Source organism: Hippichthys cyanospilos, chromosome 15 (genome assembly GCF_059441005.1).
Source record: "Hippichthys cyanospilos isolate Australia breed blue-spotted pipefish chromosome 15, RoL_Hcya_1.0, whole genome shotgun sequence".
Taxonomy (NCBI): Eukaryota; Metazoa; Chordata; class Actinopteri; order Syngnathiformes; family Syngnathidae; genus Hippichthys; species Hippichthys cyanospilos.
Genome location: NC_142383.1, coordinates 13,232,501 through 13,251,576, shown reverse-complemented (window position 1 = coordinate 13,251,576; position 19,076 = coordinate 13,232,501). Strand labels below are relative to the sequence as shown.

Genomic DNA, 19,076 nt, shown 5'->3' with positions numbered 1-19,076 from the left:
CATATCGATAATATATTACACATTTTCACAAAAAATCTCCAAAAAGTTGAGATACTGGTATGCGCGATTTGAATGTTGCCAAGTTGATGCCACAAGTGTCAATAATATCGTGTTGAATATCGTTTTGGCTCCTTCAGCTTTCGGGGGTGTGCATAGTCGACTAATCGTTTATTTTCAAACATTCCGATTACAAATTGAATATCATGGCTGCTGAGAACGTAAAGTTGAGACTAAGGAGTTTTTTTTTTGTTTTTTTTGCAGAAATACCAAAAAGGACATTTCTGTCGATTTGCATATTCATCAATAGTTCAAAATTAATCTCTGTGACATCATCCTGGTTTTGAATCTGTTGAGTGTTTTGTTTCGATTAATCAATGTATTGTATTGACATTGCAGATGATGCATAAAAAAAACCTTCATTATGATTCAACTACTGGTTTTGTCTTTGAATATTATAAAATGAGCAAACGCCTTTTCCAAAGTAAAAGCAACTATTTTGTTTTTTGATTCAAAACAAACATAATGACAACCCTTTCATCGATAAATTGGAAAATATTTGCAGGAGAGAAGCTGATATTCGAAGGGATTGATTAATTTGACAATTGATTCCTTGTGTATCTATATAATGACACGATTTATTCAGTATTATAACAACAGAATCCATCGTATTACTGTTATTTTCCAACGGCACATTCCACTGCCATTTCAAATTCTTTGTCAAACAAAAAATGTCCTATCATCCTTAGCTACTTTTAAATTATTTGAGTCTGCCCTTATTCGGGTACTGCGAGAGACTCAAAAGTAAAAGGAGAAGCTCAACATTAATAGGGAGTAATGATATAACCACCCTCTTCGCATCCTTTGTGCTCAACCTGGTTTCTTTGATGGTATCCAGGCGACAGAGGCGATAATAACTCATGTGTCGCTCACTCCGCCTGACGGACGTGATAAAGCTTGTTGGCGCGAAGGAGAGGGCGAGCGCTGATTGCCGTCTGCCCTCCTTTTTTTTTTTTTCTTTCAAAGCCTTATCCACCTTATCCACAGCAAAGTAATCATCGACTCACATACTTAGCTTTGGTGAAGGACTACAAGGGGCTTGATCATCTAAAGCGCTGAAGGCTTGTTTTAACTAACCCTGGAGTCAGAGCTGTTAGGAAACTTCTTACACGAGTCGGATGCATTGGTGCTTTAAAATGTTTGCGGTATTTATTAACTCTTTCAATCCCAAAGACATATTTTTTAAAGGTGATAGATAGATAGATAGATAGATAGATAGATAGATAGATAGAGAGAGAGAGAGAGATAGAGATAGAGAGATAGATAGAGAGATAGATAGAGAGATAGATAGAGAGATAGATAGAGAGATAGAGATAGATAGATAGATAGATAGATAGATAGATAGATAGATAGATAGATAGATAGATAGATAGATAGATAGATAGATAGATAGATAGATAGATAGATAGATAGCCTTTATTATTATTACACCTGCACAAATACAAGATATGAAATTTCTTCATCCATGCCCCAAGCAGAGGGCATTGCTCAAGTCTGGAAAAAAACAAACAGGTAGTAAAAGTAGTCATTCGTACCCAACTATTTACTACATGTTTTAGTAATTCTTCCGGAGCCAGAATGTGAACTATATCTAACAATTTCCTGATTGTCAATCTTTTAAACTGTTGCCCTTTGGTTGATGCTACAGAACTCAAAAATGCTGGACGGACTCAAAGATGGCCTTTTCCCCTGAGCGAATAATGCCCTGAACAAGAACAGAACAAGAAAACTGAAAATACTAATTGCACCCTCCCTTGTTTATCGCGGTTAATGGGAACCAGAACCCCCCTGCGAAGTGGAGTCTGCCCCCCTCACAGATATTGTACGTACATGAATAAAGTGTAAGTAATGTGCTACTTAAAACCTCGTCTCCCTTTCATCCCCATGCTCAGTGAGCTATTCACTGTAGTAAATAGGCAAAACATATGACTCTTTTTAGCTACAAATTTTCTTCTCACAACATACAACATACAGTGCACCAGAGCGTTGGTTCTGTCTGTTCGCTTCTTCAATTGAAAATGATGCCGTAACAACCTCAGCTAACATGCTCCTAATTGAATCAGCTGGAGACATCATCACCTTCACATGATTCTCTCCATTTAGTAACCTTCCTGTGTGTGAACAAGGATAGACTCGGACGTTGGTTCTGTCTGTTCGCTTCTTCAATTTTAAATAATGCCGTAACAACCTCAGCTAACATGCTCTTAATTGAATCAGCTGGAGACATCATAACCTTCACATGATTCTCTTCATTTAGTAACATTCCTGTGTTTGAACAAGGATGTACTCGGACGTTGGTTCTGTCTGTTTGCTTCTTCAATTGAAAATAATGCTGTAAAATAATGCTAACATGCTCTCAACATGCACTGACTGCTAACAGCCTACTGAAATCCGCCCTCTAGCTCATATCATTACGGTAATTATTGTAAGTAGGAATATGACCAATATAAAAATTCACAACTGTGCATCAAAACTCATCTTATGAGGGTGACGGATCAATCTTCCTTGAATGGTATAAATATCAATCAATTAATAAATAAATTACAGTAGGACGCACCCATATTTTTCACTATTTTGTTGAAAAAAAAGAGCCTTATATTTAGGAAATCACAATATTTTATTGTATTCTAACTGGAGAAAATGATAAAAATCTTTCTTAGCCATTGTAATGGCCAGCAACAATATCAGGGTGGCCAGGGCACCCGACCAAAACGGTGAGAAGTATCTACCAGCGTGAACAAGTGACATGTGACAAACCAGCTCATTGTGCATCAGCAAAGCGATAGAGAGAGATTCCTTGACTTGGGAAACACATGCATGAAAAATGCATCCCCATGTCAGTGTCATCTGTAGGCAAACGGCAACACAGCTCTATCGCGGCACGTCAAGCTAACCGTGGGCAGCCAATGAGGACGAGACTAAATGATCAAACGGCCATCGTAATGAGATTGGCCTCTCTAATATAATTATTGGGGAGGGGGGGTGCGGGCGGACGCAATAAAGGGATGAAATTTGAAGGGAGGTCCACTTTTCATATGCATCAGCACACAGGGTTGCATGATTAATTCCACGAAATCCTGCATCAGTGGGTGTGAATACACACACACACACACACACACACACACCAGAGGAGCTTGTCAGAGGCGACAGTTCCCTCGGTAATGACACACTTGGATGGCAGCTGCCCAAATAATAAGTCGACAAGTCACCTTGCTCCCAGGCATGGTTCTCACATGCTGAATGAAATACCTGTGCGCATTAATATTAATGGACCGTACACAATGGGAAATGAAATGGAATATAAACAATTATTTATGAAGTCAAAGACTGACCGAGGGTCTTGCATGCAAATGCTAACATTTACAGAGATGGGAAAGCTTGTTATCATTGTTGATTCTTTTTCACAATACTTATGCAAAAACAACTGTAGGATTAGGACCTTTGCTCTGATTATCCTTTTACTTTTTGTCCCTAATAATTGAAACACAAAAGGTCGATAGAAACAAAAACAACTTACATGGCATGGATTTATTGAAGCTCTTACTCTATTATGGTTATTTTAAATATATCATACATTTTCTCCAGTTTTAAAGGGGATATCAGACCAACATTTTCCCCAAAAAATATTCTTATATGTGTCCTTACAGTTTTGAATATTAATTAATAATAAAATAATAATAAAAGATGATAATTGGTCAGGACCTGAATCTTAAGCAACTGTGATCACTCTCGTTTTTTTTTTTAAGCAAAAATACGGCCGTCAGATGGATTTTGCTTTTTTATTGAATGAAAGCAAGATCCTTACCGTATTTCCCGCACTATAAGGCACACTTAAAAGCCTTAATTTTTTTTTTGAAAAGCTGATGGTGCGCCTTATAATCAGGTGCGCCTTATACATGGATCAATATTGAGATTGGGATTCGTAGATGGGGAATAAACTGAGAAAGTAAGCTTTTGTGTGTTTACAGTTGAACAAGGTTGCTCATATTGACATTGAGTTATTATGCAATTGAGAGTTATTATTTGAGTTATTATTGGTATTACTTTGAGTATTACTATATTGTGTATTTAAATATGTCATTAATTGAGGGTGCGCTTTATAATCCGGTGCGCCTTATATATGGAAAACGTTTTAAAATATGTCATTAATTGAGGGTGCGCCTTATAATCCGGTGCGGAAAATACGGTAGTTAAACAAAAAGATGAATCTGGATTGACCATGTTTTTAAGTAAAATCTGTCAAAGCAGTCATATATATGCATGAACTACAAAATATGAGCATATATTCCTGACTTAATTACCTTCAGTAAAAAGGCTAGAGGTACATGTCACACCGTTATTAAAAAGAAAGAAAAAAAAACAAAACGTTTGACTAATGGGTTCTTTGACAAGAAGTTAGCATGGTGTTGAAAGGCCCACATTAGAAAATTGACAGGCCAGAACCAGAAAGACTTAGTTTGATTGTTAAAGTGCTTGAACACAGCAAAAATTAGTTGTTTTTTTAAACAACTTAAATGTTTTTTAAAGAGCTGAGATGTATTGTAGGGATATTTTGTAAAACACTTTCCTGATTATTTTCCCAAAATACATGAATACAAAAACTAATTCTACCCAAACATGTTTACATTTTTAAGTGTCTCAATATCCAATACAAGGTGCTTGCATTGATTACTTCCTGGCTTTAGTACCTAAAGTAATAACTGATACTTAATTAGATAAATTAAACTAATTAAATACTTGATTACAGATAAATTATTAATTATTTGTTACCTAATGTTATCAAGTTACTGTAGTACTAAATTACCTTAATTGATTACTTTTAGTACTTAATTAATTACGTTAAGAAATTGATTGCCAGGAGTTGTTTACGATATGTAGACCAGGGTATTCCTTTTCAAACGAATCATAAAGGTGTTTTTATCGGAGAACTTCCATAAGCAATATTTGTCGGCCATGTTTTCCGCACTTAAAGAAATCCCGGAAGATGCGCGTTGCAATGAAAGATGGCTGAAGCGAAACGAAAGACATTACGCAAAAAATGTACGTACTCTAAGTATGAAAATGAATGCTTATTGGAGATTTGGCGATTTCTTTCTTCCTGTTTTCTTTTTTCAATGTTGGATGGTTTTATTTTTAGCTTCAGATTGTACATTGCGCGACACGTTTTTTTATGTTTACGTTCGAGAGGTAAATTTGCTATAGTGAAAAGTCCCCTGCTGTGAAAACATTTTTCTCTGCAAATATGATTTCCTTGTCGAGGAGTTCAATTACTGACGAAAGTAACTGAATACATTAGCACTTAAAAGTAATGACTTTGGTACTTAAGTACCTAGGGTAATATACCACTGACTAAAGTAATTGATTACTTCATGAATTTGGTAGCTTAAGTAATGACTTTGGTACCTAATTACCTGAAGTAATGACTAAAGTAATTGATTACTTCATGAATTTGGTAGCTTAAGTAATGACTTTGGTACTTAATTACCGGAAGTAATCACTAAAGTAATTGATTACTTCATGAATATGGTAGCTTGAGTAATGACTTTGGTACTTAATTACCTGAAGTAATCACTTACTTTACTTGATTAGCTAGATTAATCAATTACTTCAGAACTTGCTACCTTAAGTAATCAAAGCAACTTTGTACTTCCTTAGCATAGATTACTAAGGAAATATACCACTGGAAAGAGTAATTGATTACTTCATGAATTTGGTATGTTAAGTGATGACTTTGGTACTTAATTACCTTAAGTAGTCACTTTACTTAATTAGCTAGATTAATCAATTACTTGAGAACTTGCTACCTTAAGTAATAAAAACAACTTTGTACTTCCTGATCATAGATTACTAAGGAAATATACCACTGAATAAAGTAATTGATTACTTAATGAATTTGGTATCTTAAGTAATGACTTTGGTACTTAATTACCTTAAGTAATCACTTTACTTAATTAGCTAGATTAATCAATTTCTTCAGAACTTGCTACCTTAAGTAATCAAAACAACTTTGTCCTTAAATCACAGATTACTTTCATGCCTCATTCTCTTAATGTCAGCTAATCAATTTTTAGTACTTATTCACTAAGGTAATCAATTACTTCAGTACTTAATTACCTTAAGTATATTTTTTAGACCCTCCTTTAGCCAAACACATGACAAAAAATAAAAATGAGTACCTGGGATTGAAAGTGTGAACCTGAAAGTGAAAATACATATTTGGGTTGAATGAGTTAAATGGATCGTTTGTTTTTCTATGGTCGGAATTTAAAGATAAACTCCCCCACTCAAGATACAGTAGGTCTTAAACCTCATTTGAAAAAACTGCTGTTAGGGAGTATTTCACATATAAAACTAGGAAAAAAACAAACCTAATTTTAGGGCACAACAAATTCAGACATGACGCACAAACAGAAGGTTAATGCGTTCCTGTTCAGACGCCCAGAAGATGGCGGATCATTACACAAAAGCCACGGCGGCGAACAGAGAAAACCAGATATGTTCAAGCGCTCCCAAACAGCCGTAGACGTACCACGGCCCGTGTCTATATCTGATATAAAGTTAACACACTGGCACAGAGTGGGGCCGCTGCATTGAGCTGCCCTTTCGGAGAGATAAATGGAAGTGAGAACAATTGCTCTGGTATCAGCTCTGTCACAAAGAAACCACTTTTGGTTACTGCGTCAGCTGCTGACTGCAACAAAGGTAGAGATAGATGAAGGGGATAACTGCTGGGAGATTAGCCACAGCTCATTCATATACAAACCGCTTTATTTCTCAGGCTTCTCTAAAGGGGAGATATGGAAAATGTTTTAATTGCTTGTATACGCATCTCTTTCTCTCTCTGGGATGCTTTACTAACCTTCAAGTTCAAAATAAGTCATGTGAAGATGAACTAAGACAAATTCTTGTGAGCGAGCCGCCGGTTTCGGAAAAGGAGTCTGGAAGGATCAAAACGATCAGTCGACAATCAACTGATGGACAATTAAGACTTTAATAGGAGGCTGGGGGGGAAAAAAGTCGACCAAGTCAGGTAAAGTGACTTTAAAAATAGGTCGATGGTATTCTCCACCAAGCTCTGCCAAAAGCATATTTAAACCACTTTTTTTTATTTATTTAATTATTTTTTTACACAGATCGCTCTTGCAAATGCACTGCTGCATGAATCCCTCTGGAAGGTTGTACTAAAATTCATGTTCTAAATTCGTCAAATAAAAATAAGACAAGTCAAATTCGTCTGAGCTAGTTGGCGGTCAGAAAATTAGTCTGGAAGGATCAAATTTTTATTCGCCCATTAATTGAGGGCCTATTAATCCATACATATGAGGCTGAGGGGAAAAAATAAATATTGACCAAGTCGGGTAAGTGACTTTAAAAGTAGGTTGACTGAAAATATCTTTCTCGATGCTCCACCAGAAGCATATTTGCACCACCCAATTTTTACACAAACGCAGTGTTGCATGAATCTCTGTGGAAGGCTGTACTATCCTTCAAGTTCTAAATGAATCAAATAAAGGTAAAATAAGTCCATTTTTAGTGAGCTAGCTGCCAGTCAGAAAATGAGTCAGAGGATCAAAACGATTATTCGACAATTAATTGAGCGCCAATAAATCCATAAATATGAGACTGGGAGAAAAATAAGTTGACCAAGTAGGGAATGTTGTTTGTTGATAAAGACAAATACTTGTCCATGGCACTGAAAGAGTTCATCCAGTCCGCTGAACATTACCAGTCAGGAGGTTAGTAAAAATGTTCATATCCTGCGGGATAGTGAAATTCTTAGCGCTTTAAAATATTGATGCTTCATAAAAAAAGCTATATTTTGCTTATTTAATTTTCAATAGTTAAATACTTGGTACTTGAATAATACTGTTGTGATGCTTTTGTTGATTTTCTATTGGTTTTCGAAATATCACATCTTTTTTTTTTCTTTTATGAGGTGTACGGTCAAAACACTTCATCTGCTCCTTTTGTCACTTTTGTCCAATTTTCGAAGCCGTTGTGGCCCCGGAGTCAAAAAATGCGGCCTCCCCGATTTAGTAAGATCCCCTGTTGAACAGTATGTCCTCTTCCAACGGGTCCAATTCTGGTTCACAATAGGCTTTACCACTACTTTCTCTACTCAGACGTCATTACGGTCGCACAAATAAGCACTTTTGCGTTCCAGGTTCCAGAACGGCCTGACACCGCACCTGCGCGGCTGTTAGTTGAGTGGTTTGACTCCGCTGAGAAATGCCATTGCTGTTAAGCGGAACGCTTGCAATTACATGCCAAAGAAAGCATTGCTTGTCTATTAGCATGGCAGTCCAGCTACATTCTCCCCAGCTTCTTTCTGCCCGACGTTCAAAACAATAGCCGTCAAGCGATGCTTACCAGAAATCAGCGCCGTTTATTTGTAGGGTGCTAGCTTTGTGCTGGAACCAATCCGAGTCAATTAGTAGTTGTAGGCAGGGAGTATTTCAGGCGGTAGACAGAAGCAGATGCTGAGATAAAGAGGACGCTAATTCAATTAATGAGTTTGAGGCTGTTCCACCCATTATCGGAGCTAGTTAAAAGTGCTGGTGCGTAGCCACGCGTCTGCAAAACTCAGGAAAAGATTAATACCAGCAGATTGAAGAGGGGGACGCCAGATAAAGCGTCTCCACTCGTGCGTGTCCCAAATTCGATGTCCAAACACCTTTGTGTTTCTTTACCACATTCTGGTTTTAAAAGGAAGTTCTGTTCCATATGGTGGCGAGTGGAAATGGGACGATATCGTACGAAAATTACCGTATTTTCCGCACTATAAGGCGCACTCAAAAGCATTAATTTTTTAAAAAAGCTGATGGTGCGCCTTATAATCAGGTGCACCTTATCAATATTGATCAATTTTGATATAGGGATTCGTAGATCGGGAATGAACCGATAAAGTAAGCTTTACCTGTTTCTTTTGTGTGTTTACAGTTGAACAAAGTTGCTCATATTGACTGAGTTATTATGCCATTGAGAGTTTAGAGTTATTTGAGTTATTATTGTTTTTACTTTGAGTATTACTATATTGTGATTGAAAACAGTTTTGAAGTGTGTCATTAATTGAAGGTGCGCCCTATAATCCAGTGCGCCTTATATATAGAAAATTTGTAAAATGTTATTAATTGAGGGTGCGCCTTATAATCAGGTGCGCCTTATATATGATCAATATTGAGATTGGGATTCGTAGAACCGATAAAGTAAGCTTTACCTGTTTCTTTTGTGTGTTTACAGTTGAACAAGGTTGCTCATATTGACATTGAGTTATTATGCTATTTAGAGTTTAGAGTTATTATTTGAGTTATTATTGTTATTACTTTGAGTATTACTATATTATGATTGGAAAAAGTTTTAAAATATGTCAATTGAGGGTGCGCCTTATAATCCAGTGCACTTTATAGTGCGTAAAATACGGTAATCCCTTCCGGAATTGGGATCCTAAAGCGAAATCATCCTATGGCGAACAATAGAAACTTATGCTAATTAGCTAATGCGTATAAAATCCCAGGTAAGAATTTAAAAATTGTATATACATATTAAACATGAGTAAAACATTAGTAACATTAGTAAAATAGTATAGTAACTGCTACTTATATATAATATACATATATAAAGGAAAAATAAAACTTCATTTACCTTGGAGTAACGTTGACTCGAGCTACTTACGGCCATTATTCCTAGCGAGGATAGCCTGTACGAGCCTTCTTTGTATTAATTTTCTCAAAAGATGACCGTGCGCCTTATAATCTGGTGTGGCTAATATATCAATCATAAAAAAAAAAATACATAAATAAATAAATAATAATAAAAAAAAAATATATATATATATATATATATATACACATAAAACATATATGAAAGCCTTTTTCTAGTGTTGGCCAAATCAAAGCACAAGAGAACATTATTTCCCAGGAAAAGAACCAGCAGATGGATATTGACTGAGATGACACGAAGATAGATGAGTGTCCGTGTGCACGCGTGTGGGTGTGTGTTGCCGTTTGGAATGAAAGCAGTCCAAAGGGATGATGACACCTATGGGTGTAACAGCGAAACACCCTTTGCTGCGCTCCGATCATAAGGATTGGAAACATTACCAGAAAAAAAAATAAATAAAAAAATACATTAAAGAACATGATCAGACTGGTGGCCTACATTTAGCATGCAATGATCCTATTTGATGTTATGGGATTTGCAGGCCAGTCAGAGGATTTCAGATTACCACATTTTTTTTTTAAGTGTGAGTCATTATTATGCCTTTTCAGTTGAGCGCGTTTGCCGCAAACTTTGATTTTTCTTTTATTTTTTTAACTCTCATGCTGGATATTGGGCCAGTACTCCACATACTTCTGTAGATTAGCTGAAAGAATGAGGTCATGCTAAATCATTTCCAGCTAGCATCCAGCTAGCATACGCTATTAACTGAGCGTTCCCTTGTCTGTCAATATCCTCATACTGCTCTAAGGGATGAAAATTCGATTTCGAAAAACAGTCTGGTTAAACTGATCGGTCAGTTCTGAGCTCATATTTGGACGCATCCGAAAAAAAAAACAGGCCAAGCAGTTTAATCTCAGGATGCAAGTGTGACAGATTATAGGAAATTTGTAAACCTGCAGTTGGATGGGAGGCCCAGATTAGCAGGGATCCTGAAGGCTATTTCATTATCGTCGACCATATAATAGCTTTTTTGCAAATATTAAAATCAAATTAAGCTGTTTAGCCCAATTACAAAGTTGCCTTAGAGGGTTTTAAAAATGTGCTTTTTATTTTTAGACCTTTTGAGCTTGATAAGAGGAGGGGGGGGGGGTCAATTTATTAAAGTTATTGCTATGTATTTACATAGTTTTTCTTTAATGCCTTCTAATTCTCACTTTTGTGAATATTTATGAGTTCAGGAACATGCAATGTAATATTAAATTTGAGGCTTTATCATAAAACCGGGTTTATGTCACGGGGATTAGTTTTGAGTTGTAGACTAAAATACAAAAATATGAATTGATTAATCGGAAAAACGGATTAAAAAAACAGCTTGCTTTCACAGAGATTCATTTTGAGTTATTAACAAAAAAAAGAATACATAATTGACAGAGATGTCCATTTTGGATTTGAACATAAATAACCTCGTCTTGACTTTCATTTCCCAGCAGATAAAAAATCCAAATTATAATAGGAGCCTATGAAAATGAAGTAGAAAATGCACACCATTAACTTATTCACTCTTAAAAACGTTTGGATACTTTTTTTTGAGGAGTCCAATACTCTAAATAAAAATTAATAATAAAAATAAAAAAACTAATATAAATATAATATATAATCAAATAATTATTGAATACATTACTACAAATTCAATAAATAATTAAATTAAATATTAAAATAAAATAAATCCAATTAAAAATAGTCTAATAATAATATTTTTTTTCTTTTCATATTGCTGTTTTGGACTATTGGAGGTTGTAAAATAGGCTGGTACTAAATGAGTTAAAAAGATGAACGTGCCAATACTTGAAACACTATTTTCACAATACTACAGATTTCAAATTGTCAATATTCAAAATGTTTTGTCAATTTTGGAGCAACCCTCATATATTGGATATCAATTTAAAAGGAATTGAGTCCAATTAGAACATATGAACATTTTATTTTTCAGAGACACAAAGCCAAATTTTCTTGAAAACCCATCACATATGAAATGACAAAGTTTAAAATTATTAATTATAAGTGCTGTGTGGCTTTTTCTTTTTGCGATTTATAATTGCCTAGCAACGTTATTACAGTTTTACACTTTCAGCATTCACATCACCAAGTATTTGGAAAGAATCGAAAAATTTCACATTCATTTCAAATAGACGTTTTGATAATATAATTTTAATATTGAAATCTGCTGAACGATTGCAAAAATTTGGGCACAAACACGTAGTATATCCACGTTTTAGGACTAAAGCTGTCTTAATGGTGCTGTGGCACAGTGATTCTAAACGAACTAAATGCTTGCTCAATCCTGACTTCATCTCCAAGTGATTTATTGACGTAGTCGCTGAATGATGTTTTGCGCCTGTAGAGGTCTAGTCAGGTAATCAGGTTCAGAGGTCAAATGCCACCATGCGTCATTCAGCTGCCCAGTCGTGGAGGATTATCAATATTCCTGATGGATGGATGGGCGGGCGGGCAGATTACGAGGCGGTCGGAGCCAGCTCCAAGCCCTGGCGACACCATCTCGGTTTTACCGTCATGTACTGTTGTGACATTTACGCCAAGGCGAATTGGGGAGAGGCAGTGGATGTGACAAGTGAGATGGAGCACCCGTGCAAACATAACATTTTCCACAATGTCCGCGCAGGAAGTGTCATAAACTATTTGCAAAGTTTGGCCCGACTAGAACTGGGGGAAACGCGTTGAATGAAATAAATTGCGTTCACGCATCATTGTCCATTCTCAAGGTTGTGCGCATATGCATTCAACTAGAATGGCACTTTGTCAAGCGCAGAAAACTAATTTGACTTAACAATAAGCAATACTAACTGGAATATATTCATTATCTTACGTGAAGGACAACTAATGTTACATAAGCTGAGAATCTCTCATATACAATACAGTATATGTGTACCGTACAAGTCAGAAGTTCGGAAACAACTAATTTAAAGTCTCAATTGCAAGAAGTCATTCACTGCCATCGATCCATTTTAATGGGCTGGCTGAATGAGTTTAGGGCTGGGAAGGAGTTGACCAAAGTGGGTAAGTCAACTGTAAAAACAGGTTGACTAAAAATAAGGTTGTGTCAGCAATTTCTAGACGGAACGTTCTCAAATGTATGCAGTGTTGTAAATGTGGCTAGGGAGAACGAGCTCCCTCAAAACAGGAAAAATCAAAGGTTTGGTATGATTTCCGATTAATCAAAGTGTGACGCAAATCATGTTCAATTATTCCAAAAAGGAAAAGGCATACCGCAGCAGTGCTTCTCAGAGAAAAGAGAAAAAAAAAACACATATGCAAAGACCGTCTTGACATACTGCTCTGTTGCTTGCCTTGAAAAACTACCTTGTAACCGAAAGGCTGATTCTATTTGTATACAAAAAAAAAAAAAAAAAAGAATTTAGGACTTAGCGGCTTTCATTTAAGACATTATTAGCACCAAATGCTGCGTAAAATTAAAGAAAAACATGCCCAAAAGCGCTGGAGCCGTATTATCTGAGAAAATCATCTGTAACAAACACTCAATAATGGTTTAGGTTTTAGGTGCTAGAGTTTTAACCAGTAGGGGGCTGTCAAGTATAAAACATGCTCAATCTGCTTGTGAAGAAGAAGAACAGAAAGTTATTGACCTAAAACTAGCTAAAAGGAAACTCCGCTTTTATGTTTATTTATGGAATATTGTTGATCCAATGTCTATAGGTGAATTTATGGACACTATTACACGTGTAATGTATATATAAAATTATGTATGCATTGAATAAATGTTTAGTTTGTTTACGTTGACATTAAAAGTGATTGACAGAATGCTAATGCTAATCCTGATTGAAAACCGTATAGCATAGACACATTTTGTTGGAGTTTACAAATTAATATGTAATGTAGATAATAAATAATGAGCCATTCTATTCACTCACTTCAAGTTCAATATTAGTGGATTATTTAAAAACGTGGGCCTTGATTATTTGATGGAATAACTGATTTTAAAACCTGAAATCGAAAGTCATTCCAGCTCATAAAGCATCGTCCGCATCATGAAGTTGACTCTGAGAAGAGCAAAATTGCGCAACCTGTTATCTAGGGAAAAAGTTGTCCATTTTGAAGAATGTACCGTATTTTCCGCACTATAAGGCGCACCGGATTATAAGGCGTACCCTCAATTAATGACATGTTTTAAAACATTTTCCATAAATAAAGCGCACCGGATTATAAGGCACACTCTCAATTAATGACATATTTTAAAACTTTTTCAATCACAATATAGCAATACTCAAAGTAATAACAATAATATCTCAAATAATAACTCTAAACTGTCAATAGCATAATAACTCAATGTCAATATGACCAAACTTGTTGAACTGTAAACACACTTCATTCCCTATCTACGAATCCCAATCTCAATATTCATCCATGTATAAGGCGCACCTGATTAGAAGGCGCTCCATCCGCTTTATCAAAAAAATTAAGGCTTTTAGGTGCGTCTTATAGCGCAGAAAATACGGTACATTTTTAGATTTACCAAATGATTCCCTCAACACTCCATCTTAATCTACAATTCATTATTTCTTTTCAGTAATGAAAAAACAAGAGTTTGGAGGTTCCAAATTTTGGGCTGGTACCGTATGTCTACCAACAACATCGACGAGACGGAGAACAAACTTTATACATGTGAAAAAAAAAAGCACGGTTCCCAATTTAAGAGAATAAATAAAAAGGTAGGCCATGATGTGACTGACACATCTGTCATAGTGTCAGTTATGGCCCATTCAGTCTGTCTTCCTCCTTTGTGCAAACAGGCGACCCAACAATTTCCAAATCAATCTACATGACGTTGAGAGAGCGGCACCCCAATTTCAGCGTCATTTCTAGCAAGATGAGAACGGGACAAAAGGAGCTTTCAGTCATGACATGTTTGCTTCTCGGACAATTTGCCATGTGTCTGGTCAATCGCTGCCTCTCTCCTCCAGCTGCATCTTTGCCAAATTTGTTTTTTTTGCCTGCAAACTGAAAAAAAAAAAAAGGATCCAGCGCGTTAACTCATTTAGCCGCTTAAGTTGTCTTCAAAGGTAGCAGACTCAATCGATTTGATGTTAAAATAAACTTCGTTTTAAATGTTGCAACAATGGAAGAAAAAAAAATTCAGTTGTATCACCCAGTCCGCGTTGTTAGTCCATTTTTATTCGCTCGCCAATCTTCCTACTAAAAAAAAAATCTATTTCTCTTCTGACAGATGCACATTTTTCTATCAAAAGGGTTTTTGTTATCAAAGGAGCAAGGAACGAGACCGTCTTATGTTCATTTCGTGACGGTCTCCCGTGCACACCTGCACAAGCGTGTAACCCCCCCGACGGCAAAGGCTTGTTTGCCAACCGGCTTTCCTTTGAAGTAATGATGGAAACAATTTCTTTTTTTTTTCTTCTTTGCAAATAGACGTACGATATTGGTTTACAAATTCGACAAGACAGAATAGTTAGGCTGGTGTATCATGACTCAGAACTGCAGTACACTGTGTGAAGCTTCTGAATTCGACTCGGTCCTGACAGTAAAAAAAAAATAGCCGCTCACTCGGATATTTCTGTACTTTATATATGGATTTTAGCATCAAAATGAAGTGTCAGTCAAGCTACAGAATGAGAACATAGGGGAGAGTAAAGGTGAACAAATGGAGAAGTATAAAATAAACATTCAAAATATGGTTAAGTAATGGTTTAAAAGTACTCTATATACAGTATTTCTATCATAATGCGACTGACAAGATAATTTAGCATATACATTAAACTAGTGTTTTGGGGGGAGTAAAAGTGAAAAATGGGGAAGTATAAAATACACATTTATAATATGGTTAAGTAATGGTTTAAATCTATTGTATATATAATATTTTTATCATAATGCGACTGACAAGATCATTTAGCATATACATTACACTAGTGTTTTGGGGGGGGGAGTAAAAGTGAAAAATGGGGAAGTATATAATACACATTTATAATATGGTTAAGTAATGGTTTAAATCTATTGTATATATAATATTTTTATCATAATGCGTCTGACAAGATCATTTAGCATATACATTACACTAGTGTTTTGGGGGGGGAGTAAAAGTGAAAAATGGGGAAGTATAAAATACACATTTATAATATGGTTAAGTAATGGTTTAAATCTATTGTATATAGAATATTTTTATCATAATGCGACTGAAAAGATCATTTAGCATATACATTACACTAGTGTTTTTTTTGGGGGGGGGAGTAAAAAGTGAAAAATGGGTAAGTATAAAATACACATTTATAATATGGTTAAGTAATTGTGTAAAAAATGTGTACTGTATATGTTGTACTTCTATCATATGTGGACTGACAGGATAATTTCGCATATACGTTAAACTAGTGCCCATACCCCAAATACCCCAAAATGGGGTATATTTTTGTCACAAGCTTTGCTATTTCCATAGGTACTATGCATATAAGATTTTAATATGGGTAAATAAAGTAAAAAACAATGTATACTGGATACACTGTATTCATAACATGTGTGCACTGATGTTTTTGAGTGACAATTGGAAATAGAGCAACATTTGGTCACTCAACTTTGCAGAGTGAGGATTTAGCATATACATTAAACATAAAGATTGAGTGTCAGTCAAGGAGGATGCCAGTTGCTACAGAAAGAGGATGTGGCCGAGAAAAAAGATGTGAAAAAAAAGAGGACATATTGAAAGGCGGAGCTCAGTTCAATTCATTTGAATGTAACCAGTGCAGTTACAAGCATTGCTATTTTCACAGATACATATGAAATTATAAATATAGTTAAGTATTATTGTAAAACAATGCGCATGTGTATGTAATGATCATAGGAGACACATGGACATTTGTGTGCATTTTGAAAAAAAAATATTAAGATTTTTCACAAGAATATAAACAGCGTTAGGCAAGTTACTTTACCGAGATGCATTATTTATTATTTATTACTGTCAATCCAAAGTAATTACTTACATTATAATACTACTGTATTTGAGATGTAAGGTATTACACGACTATTGCATTACGTTTACATTACTCTCAGCAACATACCTGGAAACATGAATTTGCCAGTCTAAATGTAGCTCATTACGCTTATTACACATCCAGTGGAATGACCTGAAACTAAGCTTAAGTGAGCTTGCATGTTCAAAATAAATATTACATCTCTCTTGGACTTGTAAATGAGGCCTCGATCGCTGGAAATGTAAAGCAAAAACGTACAAATAAAATGACCAAAAAAAGTTCTCTGCATACCATACACCAGCGCCATCTCAAGGCAACCAAATGAACTGCATTCACTGTATTAACTGTTTCAATGAATATATAATGAATGAAAGTGTTTAGGAGTGTTTTGGAGGCTATATAAGAAAGTGTAGCGTGCGTTACTGTCATTTGTACCGAGTAAAATATTACTCGATTTTTATGTGTAATGCCTTACACTACCGAATTACAACAAAAAGTAATGCATTACAGTCATTACATTACATTTGTAATGCATTACTGCCAACTCAGAATAGAAACGCTAACATACATAACATTTTCACGTAACTTCCTAAAAATCTCAGATGTTTTCCCTAGCCATGAAAAAGCTCTCTCACTTTTTAAAAACGGTTAAGATGTGAATAGCCATCGTGTGTGTCGGCGTGTACGTGTGCTTCCCACTTGGGCCGTACCGATGCCCCGAGCGTTGCTAGCACTTCACACAGCGGGGCCGCCAACACCTTGACTGCCACTGGATGTTTATACTGATCCCTTCATAGAGAGCTCCCTGAGCTGGCTTTGTGTGTGCTCCAGCCTGCAGGACCCCTACGGTCCCACAAGCCATTTTACTGCACTGCAGTGGCCATGCTGAGGTGGAATGACAGCGAATTTCCACAGAGCGGAAGAGAGTGGCGCACAAACCACAGCGTTGAGGGCCACAACATGTCATTTTAAACCACTTTTATTTAGCTCCTATCTTTCGCCGGCACGTGAAGAGGAAATAAGTGCAAGCTGCCATTGTCGCTGGGATAAGTGCTTTTGCTTTTCCTATCAGGAGAATGAGCGCACTTTTGACCTTGTTGGAGAGTTTATTAGCTACGCTTGCATAGGGTGCATTCAGAACAAGAAATGTACGGGAAATTTAGCCTTAAAAAATCCTTGGTAATCACGCTCACTTTCAATATCCGATGAGGGTCAAGTATATCTTATTTTTCTTTTGTGAAAACACACTACAAATTCAAGTTGGGTCAGTATCACGATGAAGCCTCATTCGCTATCCTCAACGCAATTACAATCATAAAAATGCAGCAGAATAATGATGCTGGTTTCTTGCTATTCTCTGTCCAAAGATTTGGACTCGTATCACCACAACGAAAAGTCCACTAATGTTTTTATGGAGGTACCTTACATGATTTAAGACACTGCTTCTCAATTATCGTATTTTCCGCACTATAAGGCGCACCTAAAAGCCTTACTTTTTGTAAAAAGCTGATGGTGCGCCTTATATTTGGATCACTATTAAGATTGGGATTTTTAGCTAAGGAATGAACTGATAAAGTAAGCCTTACCTGTTTCTTTTGTGTATACATTTGAACAAGGTTGGTCATATTGACATTGCATTATTATGCTATTGAGAGTTTAGAGTTATTATTTGAGTTATTGTTATTACTTTGAGTATTACTACATTGTGATTGAAAAAGTTTTAAAATATGCCACTAATTGAGGATGCGCCTTATAATCTGGTGCGCTTTATAGTGTGGAAAATACGGTACAGTCATTTTAAGCACCGGTCATTATTGTATTTTACCCTTTCCAGTGCGCCTTATATATGGAAAAAGTTTTAAAATATGCCATTAATTGAGGGTGCACCTTATAATCCGGTGCGCCTTATAGTGCGGAAAATACGGTACAGTCATTTCAAGTACTGGTAATTACTGTACTTTACTGTATCCGGTGCGCCTTATATATGGAAAAAGTTTTAAAAAATGCCATTAGTTGAGGGTGCGCCTTATAATCCGGTGCGCCTTATATATGGAAAAAGTTTTAAAAAATGCCATTGGTTGAGGGTGCGCCTTATAATCCGGTGCGCCTTATATATGGAAAAGGTTTTGAAATGTCATTATTTGGGGGTGCGCCTTATAATCCGGTGTGTCTTATAGTGCGGAAAATACGGTATATTTTGCCAAGCCCATCCCCAGAAAGAAAACTTTTGCACACATATTTGGAGATGGGGACTTTTTGAGACATTGTCAGTTGAGACCAGAGCAAGACTTTTGGAGATCAAGACCAAGACAAGACCAAGACTTTCGGAGGTTGAGACCTTGGCAAGAC

At 36.1% G+C, this 19,076-nt stretch overlaps 1 protein-coding gene across 1 annotated transcript in view; it reads right to left on the bottom strand.

Moving 5' to 3' along the window:
- Nucleotides 1-19,076, bottom strand: part of LOC148411759 (transmembrane protein 132C) — a 169,375-nt gene that overhangs the window by 65,373 nt on the left and 84,926 nt on the right. The gene's annotated exons all lie outside the window — the stretch shown is intronic.